This window comes from Leopardus geoffroyi, chromosome D4, assembly GCF_018350155.1.
Source record: "Leopardus geoffroyi isolate Oge1 chromosome D4, O.geoffroyi_Oge1_pat1.0, whole genome shotgun sequence".
Classification (NCBI taxonomy): Eukaryota; Metazoa; Chordata; class Mammalia; order Carnivora; family Felidae; genus Leopardus; species Leopardus geoffroyi.
In genome coordinates, this window is record NC_059342.1 from 68,160,142 (window position 1) to 68,181,216 (window position 21,075).

Genomic DNA, 21,075 nt, shown 5'->3' on the forward strand with positions numbered 1-21,075 from the left:
TCTTTCCTAAAACGATCTTCTCTATTTGGGCCCCTGGGTGGCTCAGTCATTTCCGCGTCTGGTCATGATCTCTGCTCAGGTCATGATCTCATGGTTCCTGAGCTCCAGCCCTGTCAGTCTCTGCAATGACCGTGCCAAGCCTGCTTGGGATTCTTTCTTTCCCTCTCCCCTACTCAAGTGCTCTCTCTCGCTCTCTCTCTGAATAAACAATAAAAAAAATCTTCTCTATTAAGAAATTTATGTAAAATTATGAGTTAGGCAGGACATTGGCTTTCTTTTTTTTTAATGTTTATTTATTTTGAGAGAGAGAGAGAGAGAGAGAGAGGGAATTTTAAGCAGGCTCCATGCTCAGCACAGAGCCTGATCTGGGGCTCGATCCTGTGACTGTGGACATCATGACCTGAGCTGAAATCAAGAGTTGGACACTTAACCAACTGAGTCACCCAGATGCCCCAACATTGGCTTTATTTCTAAAAATTTTTTTCCTCTCTCTTTTTAAAAGTTTATTTATTTATTTTGAGAGAGAGAGAGAGAGGGAGAGAGCGCAAGCAGGTAAGGGGCAGAGAGAGAGAGAGAGAGAGAGAGAGAGAGAGAGGGAGAGAGAGTCCCAAGCAGGCTCTGCTCTATCAGAGCAGAGCCTGACATGGGGTTAGATCTCACAAACTGTGAGATCTCACAAAACTGAGCCAAAATCAAGAGTCAGATGCTTAATCAACTGAGCCACCCAGGTGCCCCAGGGCATTGACTTTCAAATGAATGCCCAAATTTTATTTTAACAAAATATTACTTCTCAATAACTCCATAGTAGGAACAGAAATGCTCAAGTTAATCATAGTCTCTCCAAATTGGCTAAATTCCTGTATTATTTTTGAGAAAGTAAAATAAAAAACCAAAACTAACTAGAGTTCGATAACCAAGTAGTGTAATTTTAAAGCCAGTGGTTCAACAAGTAGATCATGCATTGCAATTCTAACCTATCTTCTCTTGATCGTCTTTACATCCCTAACATTCAGCTCTGTGTATAGCATATTGTAGCTGGTAAACTGAATGATATTACACATGAATGTTTCATATTGCAGTAACTAGTTTGATAGAACTGTAAATGTAACTTGTACCTATGGGAGAGAGACTTTTTTGGAGGGAATTTTAGAACATTGCTATTGAAACATCCTCTTTGGTATCCAAAGGTATACATAGACAGATTTATATGGATTAAGTTTAATATGTTATTGCCATTTCTCTCCCTTTGAGAGCTGTTCAGAATCATGACTCACCTACTCTGTTTTCTTATAGTCACTTCTCCTTAGGCATGGGCACTAGTTAACTAGTTACATATATCTGAATATGGTTTTATGAGAATATATTGATTTTTCTGTAAGAGATCAGAAAGAAAGTGCTAGGGACTTAACTTTCTAGATGTTTAGAGGGTCCATAATTACTGAATTTGAACTTGTCAAAAAAACTTTAAAGACTGAGCAATTTCCAACAAACGTAAAGACCTCAAGGATTCAGAATAACCCTTTGAAATCACAAACTCAAATAGTAAGTAAAAGACTATATATACTGTGCTATGTGGAAAGAGAGTTTTACATAGTTTACATAGAAAATAAGTTCAAGAGGTGTGTCACAATATGGTGAAATGTTTAAAGATGGAATAATTAGGACTTCTGAAAAAGCCATATTCATTTGCCCTTTGTTTTGCGAAAATCATTGGCATGAACAGTTTTCCAGCTGGAATTTATAAAGTGGCGTTATAAACTGGAATTTGTGTGTGTGTGTGTGTGTAGTTTTCAGTAGGGAGAACTTTTCCTTTCTTTTATGATAGAATGTAAATACTGAAACAATGACAGACAAGAGTGAATAACTCTTGTTTCAGTTGAAATTCTATTTTAATGTAGCCTCTGGACCAACTCTTCCTTCTTTCCAGGATTCCTTCCTACAGGTGACAGAATGCCCTCCCCACCCCCTGCCCCCCCATAAACACTTTTCTCTGAGAGATTTGGGTGCCTTCCTACCCTAAACCTTTAAAACCCAAAATAATGTATAGGCTACCCCTATCCTGCTAGAGGTAGGCATGTAAGTGGATTATACTTGCATGGGTCACTTTGATTGCAGGACTCCACTGTTTCTTGAACTAAAATTGCAAGATTTATTATTCTGTTAATGCTCATAAAGTCACTCTTTCGATGAGCCATAATTTCCCTTTATGAGGAGCCTGTATGCCAGTCACCCATGATAAGGGAGAAGAAAATTCAGACTTCCAACATATTCATATTTCCTTGTGAACATTAATAAAGTCTTGAAATCCCATAGGACTCCGGGGCACAATGGCTTGGGATACAGCAACAAAAGGCAAATTTCACGCAGTCAACATGTCCCTCATATTGTTGGCTGGGTGCAAAACCTAAGCTTTTCCATTTTAATGAAAAAAAATTTAGAAATTAACCTTCCTGGTGGAGAAGATACCCCACCAACTAGGCTTGTATTATCTTTGTGAAAATTCGTAAGGAATGACATAACAAGAGGTGCGAACTTTCTCCTGTTATCTTAATGGTCTGCTAATGGCAAAGCATAATTACAGTTACTTAAGTGCCAACTTTATCAAGGTTTTCACTAAAACCTTCAGCCCCAGCGCTTTCCTTGACTGACCCAGCTTTTATTTAACCCAGCTGTTTTACTATCATTCGAAAGAAAGCTGCCCCCAATAACAACAAAAAGCCTAATCCCCAACCATGTTAAATTTCTTTCTGTTATATTTCAGTTAGATAGTTAAGGCACTTGTGACTCCAAAAAAGTCGAAAGAAATTGTGTATGGCATCATTAATTGAAAATTTAGCCTTTCCACATTCAAACAGCAGGGCTTTGCAGGAGTTTTGCAACAGTCGCCTCACGGCTTTGGGAAGTCAATTTGCTTCTAAACCAGAAGATGGTCTTCCAAAGGCTGTCCTGTATTTGGAATGGGAACTTAGCCTTTGTACCTTTCCCCCAATGTACCCACAGGAGAAGCCCGAAAGCCACCCATCGGTCTCTGGATCTCCTCGCTGCCTTTGTCCCTTCTAGACGTGGAGGCTTGGAGAGGAGGTTTAGTTTCCAAGGATTGGAGCGTTTGAAGGGCGGGGCCATCTCCAAGTCCATCTCCCCTTTTTGTCCTCTTCTCCTGGGACGGGAGGGAGGAGCCAGGTCCCCCCACGGCCGGTTCGGGAGCTCTCTGTCTCGGTCGCTGGAGGTGAGTCTGAAAGGGCGGCAGCCCGTTTAATTGTAGCGCAGGTTAATTTCTCGAGTTCACCGCAGTCGGTCAGCCAGCCGCTTCCCGGGTCTTTGCCAAGTGGGTTTATGAGGTCTGAGGCGTGTTGGGGCGCGCTCACATTCTCGCAAAAGGCTCCTCCCCAGGGCTCATTCCCCGACTGCGGGCAGCCCTTCGGTGCCCCAGGAGCCTTGGATTTCCTCTGACCTCGGCCGCTTCCTCCTCCCTCCCCACCGCCTGGTTCCGTGCGCCCCTGCCCCCGGGGAAGGGCGGCCCCCATCTTAGGACTTCCGACCCAAGCCAGCCCAGGAGGTACCTTCACGTCGAGGAAGGTTTTATCACAACCTCCACAACCGTGCAGTAACAGGGGCTTTCAACCTGAAATACGATTGTTATTTTTCCGGTGCAGGGCTTGACAGAGAAAGTCAGCTTTTTATTAAAGACAAAGAGGTAAATTATCAGCTGGGGCAGTGAAGGGACGGCGGAGACCTGGCGCGCTTCCTCTCGTCGCCACGAGGAATTTGTGGGGGAGCGGCTGCTGGCGCTCAGACACCCCTGGGGTCCCGGGGGAGGAGCTCGGGGCAGAAGGACTTCCCCAGGTCCCTCCGGGCACCTGGAAGGGGGGAGTCCTCCCAGTTCTGCACAAAGCCACGGGCATTTCAGTTCTGAGCAGCCTTACCTTCCTCCTCTCTCCTTTCTTCTTTCTCTTCTCTTTCTTTGACTCCAGTCTCCCTTTCGCCTCTGTGCTTTCTCCTCCTTGTTCTCCTCTCCCTACTTTTTCTCGTCCCTCTCCTCGCCCTCCCCCTCCTTTCTTCTCCACCGCACGCGTAGAGTGTCATTTATTTATTTATTTATCACCCCCGCCATCAACACCCTTTTAGGGCTCCCAAGCTTTTCAATGTGAGTGGGAGGAGAAAAGGGCAGGAAGTGTTGACGGCAAGGGGGTGAAATCGTGCCTCTGGGTGAGAGATTCTGCCCCGGAATAAACGATTGGGGAAAATCTTGGAAAATGCGGATTCGGATCTGTTTATGAAAGCCCGCTATCCGATGGGAACCAACTCCGCGCGCGTCTCCTCCTCCCCTTTATTGTATGGGTTTATGGGTATATCTTCCCGGACTGTTGTTTGGAAGTGGGGGGGGGGGGGAGGGAGGTAGTATTAAAGAGGACAATCTGGCCCTGGATCTTCAACACCGCGCCTTCTCCACCGGATGCGCGCTCCCCAATGCAAAGGAATCCAGCAACATCCCCCAATTCAGACGCGGACAAAAGAAACTTTAATTAAGGTCTCTGCCCTGCGCGCTGTGTGTTTCTCTCTCCCGATGCTGGTGATGTCCAACTCGGGGATGCGAGAAATAGAAATGGTACAACCAGCCCGTGCCCTTGAACTTCAATTGCTCCTGACTTGCTGTATTGATTTTTTTTTTTTATAGTGTAGGCACCCCCCCCCCCCAATCAAATTAAAGCCTTAGGAGACATTCAACCTGGTGAAGGGTGAGGGGGAACCCATTCCTTTGCAAAAGAGATAGTTCAGAACGTTTTGGGGAAAATTACACTAAATAAAAATTCAAGGTGTGAAAGCTTCATCTTGGTTCTCTTGTCTTCAACACCATGACACCTTATCATTAGAAGCGCTGATTGTTACTTTCCGAGCCTTTAGATGATCAGCCAGAAAGTGCAAACAACGCGGGGCTGGAGGGTGTAAAGTTATTTAAGTAGGCTTTTTTTTTTTTTTTTTTCCTTTTGGTGCGCCGTCAAAACATTTCACAAGTTAGGAAAATAAAGTGGTGGTTCCGAAGCTCGGAATGATGGGTTCTTTCCCTCCCCCATCCCCCCCTCTCCATATCAGAAAAGAAATAAAATGCACAATGAGCCTTTATTTCGGGGGAGAAGACTTCAAAATACGTGCCAGTAATGGACAATTTGAGCTTTTCACTGGAGATACTCACACCGCAAGCTGGAAAGGGATTAAAAAGCCCCACGTGGTTGATCTGGGTTTAGACTTGCAACCTCTAGTTCCCCATGTATGTTCTTTGCAAAGATTGGCCTCTAGATGGATGCGTGTGAGGGACTCTCTGGGGCCGGGGCTCGGCGCCTCGGGCTGGGCTGATGGTGGGAGAGCTATGAGCGGCCGGGCAGGGTCCTCACTGGGGGCTTCCTCTGCCGGCCGGGGCGGCCGGGCGCCTCCGGGACGCGAGCGCGCACGCCTCAGCCCGGCCGCCGCGCTCCTCGCACCGCCTTCTCCGCAGGTCTTTATTCATCTCATCTCCCTCTTCCCCTTCTCCTCCTCCTTTGCCTCCTTCTCCTCCTCTTCCTCCTCCTCCTCCTCCACCACCACCACCTCCTCCTCCTCCGCCGCCGCCGCCGCCGCCGCCGCCTCCTCTTGCATCTCACTGGCCTGGCTCTGTGTTGCTCTGAGTGACAAAGACAATGTCCCAGCCTTAACTTTGCAACCACCTTGCCTCCTTCTGGGGTTCGGCGGGGGGGAGGGGGGACAGCAGCCGCAGCCTCAGCATCTCCTCCAGCTTCTCCTTCTGCTCTTCTCCAGCTCTTGGATAATTCTTTCCTTACCCCCCCCCCCCCCCCAGCTCTTTTCCTCATTTCTTTCTTGCTTTCTTTTTTCTTCCCGTCTCCTGCACGTTGTTGTTGTTATTAGAAAGGCTTCGCGCACCCCCTGGTGCTCCGGCGTTTTGTGTGGCAGGAGAAGATTGTCTTCCTTCTCTCTTTCTGTCTTGCTTTCTCTCTCCCTCTGGTTGCTCATTATTCAGAGAGAGACACAGAGGGAGGGAGAGAGAGAGCGCGCGAGGGAGAGGGAGGAGAGGAGAGAGAAGAGGAGAGAGGGGAGAGAGAGAGAGAGAGAGAGAGAGAGTGAGAGGGAGAGGGAGGGAGGGAGAGAGAGGGAGAGGGAGAGAGAGACGGATATCTCAGGTCATCTGCAGCTGCAGCGAGTCTGAGGAGCCGAGGAAGGCAGGGAAGATGGCGATCCTCCATTGCTGAGACCCGGCAGAAGCACATGAGACTCCCAAACAACTTCCACAACAATAACCCGAGCAGGAAGAGGAGAAAGAGAAAGAGGATAAGGAGGCGGTGGGGCTGGAGAACCCGAAACACCTCCCGGCGCCGGGACGCTTCTTCCGTAAGTTACTGCAATTAACAACCACCTCGGGGTGGTCCGAGTGCTCCGGGGAGGAGAGCGCGGGGCGGTGGAGGCACAAACGCGCTCATTCATTCGGCCAAGGAGGGTTGGTGGAGCGGGGAGGAGAGGAAGTCCCCTGCATGGACTGGCTGTTGGAAGAGAAGAAGCGAGCGAGAAGAGGAGGAGGAGGAGGAGGGGGAGGAGGGAGAGCAGGAGGGGGAGGAGGAAGAAGAGGAGGAGGAGAAGCGAGGGAGGAAGAGGAGGAGGAGAAGGTGGTGGTGGTGGTGGCAGTGGAGGTGGCTGTGCTTTTCCTGCTGGCTGCTCCTTCTGCTGGGGGGAGCGGAGCGCTGTGGCTTAATTAATTTCGTGTAGTTCTATGGAGAGAAGAGAAAATGAAAGATGAGTGAGAAGAGGGCTGGAGGCTTAGGACGGATGCTCCGAGTGTGGGGACAGGAGTAGGGACAGAGAGGGGGGCGGAGGGCGGGAGTCCAGGGGACCAGAGCCGAGAGCCGAGAGCCGAGAGCCGGAGGGAGTGAGCGAGGGGCAGAGGAGGGAGCGCTCTGAGCCGCCCCGACCTGAGCGGGTTGACCTCTTTCTTTCTCTGTCCCTCTCCTTCCTTTCCCCCTCTCTGTCTGCCTGTCCCCAAGCCCGATGGCAAAGCCGTGCGGATTGGCACCCCCCTCTTCCTCAGGTATTTGGCTCTCTCCTCTCTCTCTCTCTCTCTCTCTCTCTCTCTCTCTCTCTCTCTCCCCGAAGTTGGGATGCGGGGTCGGGATGTGTCGGGGGGTGGCTGCTGCCGCTGCTGGTGCTGCTGGTGAGGAGAGAGGCGAGGCGCGGGGGGCACGGGCCGGGTGGGGGGCGCAGGTTCAGGAGCAGCTGAGGAGCTGTCTCCAGGCTGGGGGTTCAGAAGCGTCTGGTGCAGGAGGACAACGGTTTCTGGAGAGGAGAAGCCATTACACACGCTTGGCTCTCTGAGGAAGGGAGAAAAGAAGGCAGGGGCCTGGGGGTCGCCTCACTCCTGGTGCAGTTCCCAGGGGTCTGCCCTCCTTCCAGGCGCGAGGGGAAGCCGCAGCCGCCCCCCATTGGAGCAGCCCCTCTCTTTCCCTTTCTTTATCTCCCTGTCCTCCATTTGCAAGCTGTCTGCTTTGGTTCCAGTCCAGACTCCAAAACACAAAGCTCCTTCTCACGTTCATTCTCCAGGCTTTTCACCATTCCTGAAGGAACCCTCATTTTCTTTTCATTGTAGCTTCTAACCTACAGAGAGGGAGGGAGGCTGCCTGGAGTTCCTTTTATATTCCTCCTCTACCCAAAGGGGGAAAAAAAAAGTTTTATTTTTAAGCACGCGTCTGGGATGGGAAAAGACCAACCAGTTGGGGCTTTCTCCCAGGGCTCCCGGGGGTTGTGTCTGAGTGTCTGTGTTGGTTGTTTGGTTTGCTTTGGTTTTGTTTCTGGAGGTGGCTTGCAGGTTTTTGGAGGAAGCGACTAGTTTGGTTGAGAGCTGGGAACTGAGTCAGGTAAGCCGTGTCATGTTGTAACTCCACCAGAAAATGGAGGAGAGCGGGTTTCCAGGAGACAAAGCTGAGATGAGAAGTGTTTATAAAATTATGGATGTCTCCATTTTGAAGCTCTGTTGGTGATGGCTGGAGGAGGAGGCTTGCCTGCCTACTCCTTCTTTTCCAGGGTGGAATCTTGTGGTGGTTCCTCACCATCTATTCATTATGCGAGGAAATGAGAGACTTGTAAGGGCTGCTCAGATTTTTCTCCCACCAAAGGAGTGCTTTCACAAGTTATTGAGGCATTTGTTTCCATTTTAAAGTAAACTTTGGAAATTTTTTTTCTTCTTTGGAATGGACCTGAAGGGTTTTGACCTCCTTCAGGAAAGGCAAGGCAAAACCTTAGACATTTTCCACCGAGGTCTTCCCACAACTTTCAGCTGCTCCAGGTCTCCTGAAAGTCACCAGGAAATGTTATTTCCTCATTGTGAAGATGGTGGTGGCCCTCAGCTGAGATTTTGGAGTTCTGGGGCTTGGTTGTCATCACGTTTTGATGCATTGCAAGACTTTATTGTCTGGTTTGGGCTGATTTCTGCAAACAGGGAAAACAACAGCAACAACAACAACAACAGCAACAAATCCTGCAAGATCTCAGAGGAACTAACTCTAGGACTGACTGACACCAGTTTCTCCAGAGTCCACATTTCTCTTCAGGTTGTTCCATTTGTGTCTAAGGCCTTCTTTTAGTCCCTTTGTTTTCCCCCTTCCCTTTCATTCTGCTCTTTTTTCCTGTGTTCTCAAGTACTGTAAGTCTTCAGAAATATCAGATGTCTTCTTAACAATGTCACTATGGAAACACATTTTTAAGATATTTTGTCTGTTGAGAAAACCTTGTGTCCAAGTATCTTCACCTTTTTAACTGGGAAGAATTTAGTAGTCTTCCAGGAAGACATTTTGTGAGGATGATTTGAAGGAGGGACCCAGTCCTACCCCAGTCCACACACATTGACTGGAGCTCTTCACAGATTAGTTCTAGAGAATGTATGTAATTGATCCAAGTGAAGAACAAAATCCTGAAATGCTTGAGGAATTTATAAAAGCCAACCATGGAGATGTTGCTTTACCATTAGGTAAGGTAGCCATCTTGAGGATGAGGGAAGATGTTGGGAGAATTTTAGGTGGACTGTTGATGAGATAGGTGAGGAAGCCTCCACGTTGGAATGAAACCTTGGAGGAGATTCAGAACCAATTAATATATTGTAAGGAGGCTTGATTGGACCTTGTTTTCAACTAAGGGGAAACATGGAAAGCTACCAGCTTCAACAGAAATAAGGAACACATTTGCGAGCGACTTACACCAGCTCTTTTCTGGCTTTGCTTTCTCATTGTGTGTCAGGTTTGTGTGTGTGTGTGTATGTGTGTGTCGGGTTCCTATGTCTCCAGTATTTCTGTGCATATTGAAGTGGTTTTAGATTCCAGAGGTAATTATATTCTGTTGAGTAGCTGGTAGCAGTGTCATTCAGTAAAGGCACAGTGCTGTATATGACAACATCACATTTTTCAAACCAAGCTGTTGTGTCATTAATTGAGGGTTATTGTTCTTCTGAGGAGTATGAAAGGAAAAGGAGAAATACATGGTTCTTTAGCTGATAATTGTCCATGGTCAATGAAGTAAAACCCTGTTTTTTGCAGACGAAGACGTATGGTTTTCAAGATTTTCAGTTGATGTGTGTGCTCATTTAAAAATACTTCTCTTCAGATCTCTGCTTCTTTATTAAAAACCTGGGCTTCTCCCAGAGCACTTGACAAATCTTACTTTTTGGAATCATGCCTTTTATTAATCAGTTTTGAATGTTGTCTTTTGATACCATTGCTTCTGCTCCTGAGTGGGACGTCATCAACGTTACACTTAAATTTGCTAATGTGTGTGTGTGGATGCTACTCGTTCCAACTCGGAAGCTCCAAGGCAGTGGAATAAAAAGAGTTATTTGGGAAAGTAATTACCAGGTAATTTTGCATCTAATTAACCACGTCTGTGTATGTAAACATAAATACATTGTAGGTTGATCTTGAAGCAAACTTCCATGATATCTTTGTTGTTGTTGTTGCTACCGGGACAGCCGGTTAATTACTTATTTTGGTGTGAAAAAAAATTTGACAAACTGGTTGCTAGTCTAGCACGTAGACTCACCACATGTTTTACTTTGTGACCAAATATTTTGGTGTCTTTACAGATAGTCTTAGAGTTGAGATTTCCTGGAGGGAAAAAATGAGGTATCTAAGAGGCATTTTGGAGTTTGAGAATAATGTTCTAACTGGTCACCTAAGAGACATGTTCATCCCTGATGCGCTTCATCAACGTGGGAAGCACCTAATGTTAAAGATTCTTGCATTTTTCTAGGGCTACACGTTCGAAATGGGACAAGTATTTTGGATAAGGCGCTATGAGAGAAATACAGAGTGTCAAATTGAACATTTTTATCTGATGTCAAGGCTCAGAGATTTGTTTTGTTTTGTTTTGTTTTTGAGGCATCAAGTTGATGAGGCTCGTTATGCAAATTTTTTCGATGGCTCTAATATGTCATAAAGAGAAATCATTCTGGAGAAATATGTGAGCTGTGAGGCATGTTGCTGTAGAAAAGATGCTCGTTGGATCTTTGTATTCCACAATTTTTCTCATGTTAGATTTATGTCCATCTAATTTATTGACCACATGCCCTGAGGACATGTTTTTTTCCACACCCCTTGGAGTTGGAAAGAACTTTGAGATAGAAAGAAAAAATATATATGCACATACACATATGTATCTGTGTGTGTGTGTGTATCTTTCTTTCTAATGAGTCTTCTGGAAGACAGTAGGGGAAAAGAAAGCCAACCCTACTAATGGACTTTAGAGTCTTTGTGGTCAGTTTTCCTGAAAGAAAATAATGGCAAAATTGCCTTGGGAAGAGTTCTGCTTTCTGTATGTTGGAGTTTAATAGAGTCTAGTCTGTCTTAAATTCTTTCCTGGTGTTGAGAGTTCTTGGTTAAGGTAACCTTACTCATCTTCTTTGTGCTGTATGCCTTTATCAGACTTAGCGCTCACTGCCTCCTGGGACAGAACATGGACAAAGCTGTATTGAACGTTTCACGTTGAAAACTGGAGAACAGAGGTGCTATTTCACACTGCCACACTCACAAATTAGGAAATAATATAAAGAATGCATTCAGATTGCAAAGGATCTGACATGGGTACACGATTGGATGATTGGTATGTGGAAATTAAGGAGATTCAAAAGAGGTGGAGGAAAATATTTCCAGGGTCCATCATACGTGATAGTGAACTGGAAAAAAAAGTCAGCCTGTGTGTGTGTGTGTGTGTGTGTGTGTGTGTGTGTGTGTGTATAAGTGTGAAGGCAAGTATCTTTTGAGGTTCACATACTTAAGAAGTTGGTGGCTTTGAGAGAAACATTAGCTGGCGTTGGTGACCTATTAATTGATTATGAGAAAATAGAGAGGAGAATAGATAATGCTAGGAGAAAATTCCTCTTGTGTGATATGCCAAGACATCTGGCAGATGTTATGTTGGGCCCTAAGGAATGGACAGTTTAATTTTAGCCCTAGCAAGGAAATGGGAAGTTCTGAGCTCTTTTAATAGCACAAGCCTTAGTTTGGGGAAGGTTGCTTAAAAAAATAGGAAAGGAAAAGAAAAGAGGCATTTATTGTAATATTGAAGAATTCCAGGGAGCACCCAGATTAAGCCGAAGTTTGGGAGCGATGGACAAAAGTACTTTTCCCTAAGTAGAGATTAATATAAAAATCATTTAAAAGTTGGCTAACAGGTACACCGTAAATGGTGAATATTAAGAACGTCTAATTGAGAAGCTAGTTGTTTTGTGCCTCAGAGAGATCATCTATTTCAGATCTCCCCTTCCCCCTGCATTTTATTGAAGAGGAAACTGGCACAGAGACGTGCAGTGACTTGCCCAAGGTCAGAAGGTTCAGTTGTAACAAAGCCAGGCCCAGAACTCAGGTCGGCTGACTCCCAACCCAGTGCCCTTTCCACCACCCCCCTGCATATGATTGTAGCGGTTTGTGAAACACCAGCTCTCCTCTCCAGAGTGAAAGCCTCTGTGAGAAACTCTGTAATCAAACCCTAGTGGGGCAGGAGTATTGGTTTTTTTGTCAGTTGAATTTAACATGTTGGGGCTGAGCATGGTTTCATTCATAGAAGTAATACACTCCAGAGACCAATTTTGTTCATGGGACTTGCAGTCAAGTCGTAGATACTGGGTTCAGACTGTGCTTTTTCTTTTAATTGTCCTGCTCCCCACTCTAGTTCAGGCATCCAGGGCTTGGGAGTCCTTTTCAAATGCCCTTCTTTGGAGGTTTGTCTGGGTCTATTGCAACTTACAAAAGTGCCCACAATTGGACTCAGAGGATCTCTTTTGCAACATGGTACAGATAAATTGGCTTCTTTCAGAGATGCCATTTTGTAATACTGATGAATGGCCAAGAGAGTGAAATCCAGTCTAAAACAATACTGGTGATTTTCCAGTGTTCCGGACTCCTCCAAAAATTTGCCCTCCATGTATCTTCTTGGAGCCTGGTTCTCTCTTGCAGACCAGTGGCCAGCTATTTGCCATTCCCCAATGAAGTCATGGGGTCATCCTTAAAGTGAGTTTTTAACAACATGGGGAACATTTAACCGGGGAGAGAGGGAGGAAGGGAGGGAGAGAGGGGGGATAGGACAGTACTTTAGGAAGGGTGAAACGGGTTTCCACTTTTGATTCCTCTTGGACAAGTGAAAGTCATTTTGTGTAAAAAGAAGAGTGATGTTTGGAAGTTTCCACATTTTCTAAGCTTCTTCCAAACTAAAGCATAAATTTTTAATCCAGGAGGCAGTCTGGAGAAGGTAGTGCTGGATGTGGACTTCTGGCAGAAACACAGAAACGCTATAAACAGTTGAACCTCAGTGTGGCACTCCTCCAAATGAGTTGACTGTCGAAAATAAAATGTTCCAGAAGAACTGGGAGAACAGGAAAGAAGTTAAAACAGCATGGTTTGCATGCCAGTACTGAAGGAAGAAAAAAAAAAGTTGGGGTTGGGGTTGAGGGGGTGGGGGCATTGGAGAGAAGAAGATAATCCCAGATTGAACTGTCTCCTGAATTTATAAGACCTGGGAACAGAAGTTTCCAAGTGAAGGAAAATGGATTGCTATGAATGTAGACGGTATTTGCAGTTTACTGGGAAGCTCTTTTGAATCTCTTGTCCCCTTGAACTTTGTCTCTGGAGAACTGCACACACTGATAAATGCAAAGTCAGTTGGAAGTGCTTTGGATTTACATTTTCTGCTTAGAAATACTATCGTAAAATTTGTCTACTTTCTAAGGTCTCCTGTCCTTTTTGGTTGAAGCATACATACATAAGCTTTTTGGCCTTTGGATGTGTGACTTCAACTCAAAGTTGGTTTTTTTCAGGACTCGGAAAGACAAGAGGTAGGTAGAGTGATGCGGGGGAAGAGGATATAGGTATGGTCACCTGCAAATGCGTTGCCTTTGGATTCTGGCGAGCAGCTTCCTTGGTGTCTTCAAAGCGTTCTTGCCTAATTCCTAGCTGGAGACATTTTTTCTTGAGTTATTCTTGGAGAGGAGGTTTCTTTTTGTGCCAGGTCATGGGTATTTTGATACTGATTTTTCCTTGCTTTCATGTGTTTGCTTGTTCAGTTCCCTGCATGCTGCTTCTGGATATTAATAAAATACTGCTGTGCCTGTCCACATCTTAGCCCCAACTTCATTCAAAGAACAGAGCCTACTCTTGGGGGTGTAGGGAAGGTTGGTGGGCACTGACTTACTTGTTCAAAAAATAAATACTTGAAGATGAAGACGGCTTAATTCAGAAAGTTATTTGCCAAGCTTTTGCGGAGACTTTTTGCAAAGACCATGCAAAGAAAATGGGGAAAATTCTACTAGGAACTGGTAGATCCTGATTAAAATGTGTTAGGATCACTTAGTAGGAAATTAAGCATTTGTCCAAGAGGAGTAAGCAAAGACTTACCTTTGGATTCATATTGGTTTGAGCACAAAAGGAGCTGGAGGCCCAGGCGAGACAACTGTGTCAGAAGTAATTAAGCCCGGGATTTGTGGAGAGGCTTATCTGCCACAGAGCCCAGCTGGGGAAGGCCAACCTCACTCCCTAAGCCCTCATCTGGCCAGTTGAACCAGAACAGGAGCTAAGGCCTTCACATTTTGGAATTTTTCTCTTCCCTGTTCAGATTTCAGAAGGTACAGTTGCCATTTATTCATTTTTGCTCATGTCAGCTGAGGGCTTGCTTCTCTCTTGAGCTGGGAAATGCCAGAGGCAGGGGGGTGGGAGCCGATTCCCTCTGAGGGAACATTCTCCCTTTTAACACTACAAATGTGCCTATAACATTGTACTTATTACTCAGAAAATAATTGTGCAGTGGTACAATGTGGGATACTTGAAAGATGTTTGCTGCACAAAGGTTCCAATACTCACCTGCAGATTAAGAAATGGGTTTCTAAACCGTCTCATTTCTATTGCTAATGAAAAGCTTTGGAAGGCACCTGTGAATTAGAGCTCCAGCTGCTACCATGGTAGGGGAAGTTAGGCCTTGAAAGGATACACGGATTAGCCCGTCAGAAAAGCAAACAGTAGCATCAGCACAAGTAGAAAATAGACAGGGTTGTTAAGCTAACAGAAAAGTAGGCTAAAGCATTGCCATAATTATGTGGTGGAAATTTGCTGGGAAGGAGAGCCTGCTTGGACGGGAGAAGGAAAAGAAGAAGAGAGGCAGGGGAATGATTGACAAGTCGAAGTAGAAGAGGTCTGTCCACTGGGAAGAGCCTGCAGGAAGAAGAAAGGTATTGCTTCTAAGAAAACAGTAAAGCAAGTGGAAAAAGACCTTGTAATTTGGTACCTATTGCACGTGAAAAATGAAGACCAGTGCTCAGACCCAGTCTTTGGTCAGTTCTTACTGTTAAAAAGGAAAAAAAAAAAGGAATTGAACTTGGAAGACCATTTATGTGACTTCAGAAATCGGCCTTTCTGATAGAGGACAGATGGAAACTTGAAGGAACTGGTTAAGTGGGCCTAGGTGGAGATTTTCCTGGAAAAGGAACGAAGTAGAGAATAGAGCACAGCAGAAAACAGCTGCATTATTAATGGTCAGACCATGTGATAGTCCTCTCTAAACTTATCCATAGAGCTTCTCTACCTACGCTGTGAGTACTAGAAGGAATGAAGAACAAAGACACGCTTCTTTCCGAGGGGAAAGGAACGGAGTGTGACAGTTACCTGCAGTCCAGTTTGGGATTAAGCTGTTTGCTAGAACCAGTCAATCCCAGAATGGTTAGTCTTCCTGATCCCTAATGACACCATCCCTCTGTGTTGTGACCAATTAGTCAGAAATTGAGTCTGAATCACCCGACCCAGATTGGACCTGGTCTAGGGTCCCTCGTGTGGGGTAAAATTTGAACACTGGGTCAGAGACCGAAGATGGCCAGAAATAGATACCAGCCAGAGATTATGTAAGGATTTCAATAACAAGTACCTATCACCCAGAACCTTTTTCTCTTCAGTGGTTTCTGTCTTACTTTGTCTTCTGTGGAGACTGTTAATTGGTGTTGGATAATGATAGCTGGGAAGGGGGATCTGCATGGAAGAGACCATTTTGATCTGAATGTCAGAGTTCAGCTGCCAGAACTTCTCCCCCTTCTGCTGTCAATTGAATATTATCACTTCTGGTACTGGGTAAGAATACCATCTATAAAAGGAATAAATACAATAAGTTCATCAAAAAATTCTGCCAGCCCCTCTGGAGTAAGAGTATCACACGGACCTTCCACAAAAATACTACTTCTCTGGAGCTAACTAAACTAGTTAGCATTTGTTTAACATTTCATATGAACCAGGGACTGTTCTTCTGGTAGAGAAAACTGAGGTTTGGGAGGTAAAGAAATTTACCCACGGTCGTGGAGCTAGAAAATGGGGAGCCAGGATCACACATGGGGGGCACTACCTTCTGGCCCTCAGCTTGTGGGAACTGGCCGTGGTTATTACTTAGGATGCTAATAGCTTATAATCCTGATGGTTTATCTCTTCCAGTTGCTTATGCCAGTAGTATATCCTGGTGTTCTGGAAGGGAAATTTGAGTATAATGGAAAATTAATTGTAATCTATTGGTTGATATGAGAGATATAACTTACTGTAATAGCTTGACAAAGTGTGTTTAACTAAAGAGTACCCTGTTTTTGTTCTGAATTTGTTCTGAGAGGAGATGGTGAAAAACAGCAAGAGACCATGTGTGAGGAAATTTAGAGAATGAATATTTTTAAGCTGTACTGTGTGAAGTTCAGAATTATAAAGTAGTTATACATGTGGATATTTAAAAAGGAACACCTACCTGTTATGGAAAAAAGATATACTGTGTGACTTTTGTTTTTTCTTCTTCTTCTTTTTAACATTTACTTATTTATTTTGAGAGAGAGAGAGAGAGAGAGGGAGAGAGAGAGAGAGAGAGAAAGAGAAAAAGAGAACAAGCAGAGGAGGGACAGAGACAGAGGGAGAGAACCCAAGCAGGCTCTGCAGTGTCAGCACAGAGCCCGATGCAGGGCTTGATCTCATGAACTTTGAGATCAGGACCTGAGCTGAAATCAGGAGACAGATGCTTAGCTGACTGACCTACCCATGCGCCCCTTTCTTTTTTTTTCTTTCCTTTTCTTTTTTTTCTTTTCTTTCCTTTCCTTTTCTTTTCTTTTCTTTCCTTCTCTTCTCTTTCCTTCTCTTCTCTTTCCTTCTCTTCCCTCTTCCTTTTTTCTTTTCTTTTCTTTTTTTCTTTTCTTTCTTTTTTTTATAAATTTTTTTTTTTCAACGTTTATTTATTTTTGGGACAGAGAGAGACAGAGCATGAACGGGGGAGGGGCAGAGAGAGAGGGAGACACAGAATCGGAAACAGGCTCCAGGCTCTGAGCCATCAGCCCAGAGCCCGACGCGGGGCTCGAACTCACGGACCGCGAGATCGTGACCTGGCTGAAGTCGGACGCTTAACCGACTGCGCCACCCAGGCGCCCCTCTTCTTTTCTTTCTTAAGTAAAGAAGGTATCTTATTTTTTTTTCCTTCTTAGGGCCCCTTTTGGAAGTCTCAGTGCCTCTGGTTTACTGTAAGCATGAGACATGTTTCCAAAAGCCACGCAGACATTTGAAAGTTAGTTCCCCTGTCTGATGGTCATTTTTGGAAAATAGCACAGATACTCTTCAAAGCACGGGTGCTAATATCCCCTACGCCCTTTCATGATCACCATGTGCTCTATTTAGATCATGGAGACATGATGAATGTTTTGGTTTTTATTTGCCTCTCCCTGAAACATCACAGTACAGTAAGGAAGCTGCTGTTCATGGATGACCACAAATGCCCTTAACAGAGTAACAAGTTGTACTAAGGGAGCTGGAGCAGGTCCAAATATCCCGAAGATATCCAGGACAGTGGCTTCCCTGTAAGACAGGCGGTTGGGCATTAATTGCTGAGTAGACTCTTTAACCTCAGAGCAACTAGTGGTGGTTTTACAAAGTTTTAACTTTGTTATGGATCTGTTTAGATGATCTCCTCTTCCCAACTGACTTCACCCAAAACCTTTGTAGAAGGGTAAGCATGTGTCCTGTTTGTAAAGTGTACTGAGGAGGCCAGAGAGTCACCCATTTTTTCACCTGTCACCCATATCATTTACCAAACTTAACAAAACCATTGTTTTCTTAGATAAAGGCCCTTAATGGGGGGAAAGCCTCAGGAAAAAAAAAAAAAAAAAATGACATAGTTGAAGAGAGTAACACTGAGCTATATACCAAAGCATGTGGTTCTCCAGCTGGGGAATTTCTGATTTAAGAGCCTTAGGTAGCATCTGCTGTGACCTTAATAAGTAGTGGCCAGCCCTCTAAGATGCTCCCTCAGACCAGCTTGTCTCAAAGACCAGTTCTTAACATGCGTCTCCGATTTTCCTCTTGATTCGTTGAAGAGAAATCTACCCAGGTTACCCTCAGGAGCTTTGCAGAAAGTGAAGGTGAACTGAATCAACCAATCTTTGTGGGTGCAGTGGTATCCAGTTGGGAGTAGGACTCTGTATTGGGAGAACACACTCAACGTGAGAGTCAGGGTGGGAGAGGGCATGTTCAAGGAGGTAAGTGTTTAAAGTCTATGGATTTCGGCTTGGTGGAGGAATCTTCCATTCTATTGAAAACAAAAGGAAACCTCTTCAAAGGCAGATTCCACTGTAATGTGAAAAAGCACATTGTCGTCACCATGTGAAATGGCACGCATTTAGGAAAGCAGAGTTGGATGCTTCACATGCGTGGAAGTTCTCATCCTTGGTGCCATCTTCTCCTGGGGCTTTGCCCCTAATTAGTAATTTTGGGAGGCTGAGAAGTGACTTGGTATTGAAGGACAAATATCACCTGTCCCTGACTTTCATCCCTACTCCTTGGTTGACTCAAGTGTTTGAGTAGCTCACCCATTCTTTTTCTGACCGGTGGCTGTAGCTTGTTAATAATGAAGGAACATCACCCATAGGTCCTGAAATTAGCAAGTATTAAATGTTATGTGATTATTAGGGGAAAAACAAGATAATCTAGTCAGTGGGCTTAATTAGGTTGTGATTGCCCAATTGCTGCTTCATGATAATTATATTCATAACCCCGTTTCTAGACGTCAACTACAATTATCAAAATTGACCCTAGCACAGGTAAGTGTTAGCGATCTTATTTGAAGCAGCTACTGAACGGCGAATTTCCAATGTTTCCCAGGTGTTCCTGTGTTCTTTCTCCCCCTTCTTGCCACCTTCCCATCATCTTTTCTCCATTTTAGTAGAAAGACTGGTGGTAACTTTATTTTGCCCGTGACCATGCACATCTTGTAGCTAGTGTTGATGCCTACAGAAAGATACTTAACGTTTTTAAGAGTCAAATAGGACAGTAAAACATTAATACCTCAGCAAATAGGAATCTTGAAGCATAAAAATCCAAAACTGGCTAGGTTATTTTTTCTTAGCACATGACACCTGTTCAGTAGATTTAATGTGATTCATTTGAACAGAGCCTTTACTTTATAAGGTGTAGTCCTAAAATGAAAAACAGTCATCCATGTTTAAGATACTGTCTTCTCAACGTGATCATTAAGGTCTGAGGAACAGAGTGAGAACTTCTAACTTTCTGTTATCCACACCCTCCTATCCCCCAAATTCATGACATTTGCTGCTAGAGTTATTCCAGTAGAGAAAGAACATGTCATTGTTGGGGACTTTATTTCCTGTTTATCTCTCTAATGAAGGCAATGATTTCTAGGAAATGCAAACAACAACCTGTATCAGAAGTGGGTATGTCAGTGTGCACCATGAATCACTGGGACAGATTGTCACTTGGCAGCTTTCCCTTTCTGACATGCAGTTATATGAAAAAATAATGCACTGAACATTTGCACACCATGGCTAAACTTGAGTGCAGTTGAACTGTCTGAACAACTTAGGATTTGGTTACTGTATATTTGGGTGTATGTGTGCATGTGTGTTTACATATATATATATATATATATATATATATATATATGTTATGTAAATGTATATGTATATATTCTCTCTGGGAGAAGGAGCTTATTTTTTGCTGAAACATTAGGAGTACAAATTTTTCAGAATTTCTGGGTGAACATGAAGTTCTTTGTGCTGGGGTCTTCATTAAGAACGTGGTGTGGGGACGCCTGGGTGGCTCAGTTGGTTATGTGTCTGGCTTTGGCTCAGGTCATGATCTCACAGTTAGTGAGTTCGAGCCCTGCATAGGGCTCTCCGCTGTCAGTGTGGAGCTGGCTTCGGATCCTCTGTCCCCCTCTGTCTGTCCCTCCCCTGCGTGCATGCTCTCTCTCTCAAAAATAAGTGAAACATTGAAAAGAAGAAGAAGAAAGTATTGTGTAGTACATAGAGCATACTTTTTGGGACTGCACAAGCACGGGATGAAGTTTGTCTCTGTCCCTTCCTAGCTGTGTGACCTTGAATAAGTCACTTAACCTCTCTGTTCCCGTGATTTCCCACCCAATCAAAGGGAGATAACAGTATGAATCTGTAGAACTGACATAAGGACTAAAATATTATGTGTATTGTAAGGATCCCAGTTCATAATGGGCACTTGAAAAATGATAGCTTCTTCCTTCCTTACTGATAGAGAAGATGGGGTAGAGATCTCCCAGGGCTTTGCCAGATGTGAATTGTTTTGTCCTTGGTCTTAAACTCCGTTTTTTGAGTCCCTTCTGATTAACTTTGTGCCATGTCTTGCCTTAACTGATGAACGGTTCTCACTGCTGTTGTGCATTCGCAGGGAGACTTGCCAGATTGGGAGCCAGCCTCTGGTCTGCCTGACTGTGGACCCTGCAGTGCTCCCTATCTGTATTGGGGTAGGGATTCAGTAGGGATTTGTAAACTACCTGAGGATGATGCCATATCCTCTGGGAATAGTGCATTTTCTTGGTAACAGAGACTGTCCCAACCTTGCAGAGGTATATTCCCTGAAATGTTGTGGGAGAACAGTTTTTAATCAACATGAACTTTCTTGAGCATTTTGGAAGAAAGATGTTATTACTGCTCCTATAGTTTGGCATCATATCTGGCAAAAATGATTTGTCTGAGAAAGCTGAGTTTATTGCAAGGAAAATAGTGGCTATGGATGCCTCTCTGTAGCTTTACTCGTTCGCCCTGAGCCAGTTTGAGGACTGTCCCGTGGCCTTGCTGAAAATCGCTTTGGTCTTCTCTGTGCAAATGTATATTTTTTTATTTTTTTAAAAATGTTTACCTATTTCTGAGACAGAGAGAGACAGAGCATGAGTGGGGGAGGGGCAGAGAGAGAGAGGGAGACACAGAATCCGAAGCAGGCTCCAGGCTCCGAGCCGTCAGCACAGACCCTGACATGGGGCCCGAACCCACAAACCATGAGATGACCTGAGCCAAAGTCGGTCGCTCAACCGACTGAGCCACCCAGGCACTCCTCAAATGTTTATTTTGTAATAGTCCATGTCTACTGGGTCTTACTAATGTACTGTAATATCAGATGCTTTGAGATCTTGGGCAAGGAGGCTAATTTTAGAGTGCCTGAAGGGTAGATGATATTTCAAAATGTAGAATGGTAGGGCCTAACAGGACTTACCTGAACTCATTTGCTCCAAGTCAGAAGAACA

At 44.6% G+C, this 21,075-nt stretch overlaps 1 protein-coding gene across 15 annotated transcripts in view; it reads left to right on the forward strand.

Annotated features, from left to right (window-relative positions):
* The first annotated feature begins 3,147 nt into the window (after positions 1 to 3,147).
* ZNF462 (zinc finger protein 462) overlaps positions 3,148 to 21,075 on the forward strand; it is a 140,580-nt gene continuing 122,652 nt past the window's right edge. For 11 of the 15 annotated variants that reach the window (XR_006710474.1, XR_006710475.1, XR_006710476.1 and 8 more), the window contains exon 1: positions 5,097 to 6,378. The gene's annotated coding sequence lies outside the window, so the exon portion shown is untranslated. Of the gene's footprint in view, positions 3,227 to 5,096; positions 6,379 to 7,025; positions 7,070 to 7,280; positions 8,586 to 21,075 lie in introns of those variants that run through there. The other 4 variants (XM_045470061.1, XM_045470060.1, XM_045470069.1 and 1 more) reach the window with 4 other exon arrangements.